The following is a 694-nucleotide window of genomic DNA, read 5'->3' on the forward strand; positions in this document are numbered from 1 at the left end:
TGACACTACCCCTATCACCACTTCCACGCACCCCATCCACTCTCATCCCACCCTGCCACTTCCTTCATCCTACCACCCTTTCCACCCCCACTACCACCCTAACACCCCACCACTCCCATGCCCATCACTTCTACCATCTCTTCAAACTCCATCATTCCAATGTGGAGGCTTAGTGGCTTAATGGTTAAGGGTGTCAGACTCATGATTGTAAGACTGTGGTTTCAATTCCTGGACCTGGTGGCACATTGTGTTCTTGAGCAAGACACTTCATTTCATGTTGCTCCAGTCCACTCAGCAAGCAAAAATGAGTAACCCTGCGATGGACTAGCATCCCATCCAGATGTGGAATATATATCGCATGGAAACAAGGAAACTGGCCCTTGTGAGTTGATATGACCCAAGAAGGTAACCTTACCATTTTTACCACCATTCCACCACAAACCTGTCACTTCCTCCTCCCTTCAACCATTGCTCTCCTAACAGCTCTTCCAGCCTACCCTAACCCCAGCACCGCATCACCCTACTGCCTCTACCACCACCCTATGCCATTCCTTCCACCCAACAACTACCATCACCACCACCACCATCATTATCACCACCTCTAACATCCCCACCACCATCACCACCACTGCCATCACCACTGCTGCCACCACCACCACCACCACTATCACCACTATCACCACCACCATCACCA

Source organism: Octopus bimaculoides, chromosome 30 (assembly GCF_001194135.2).
Source record: "Octopus bimaculoides isolate UCB-OBI-ISO-001 chromosome 30, ASM119413v2, whole genome shotgun sequence".
NCBI classification, from domain to species: domain Eukaryota; kingdom Metazoa; phylum Mollusca; class Cephalopoda; order Octopoda; family Octopodidae; genus Octopus; species Octopus bimaculoides.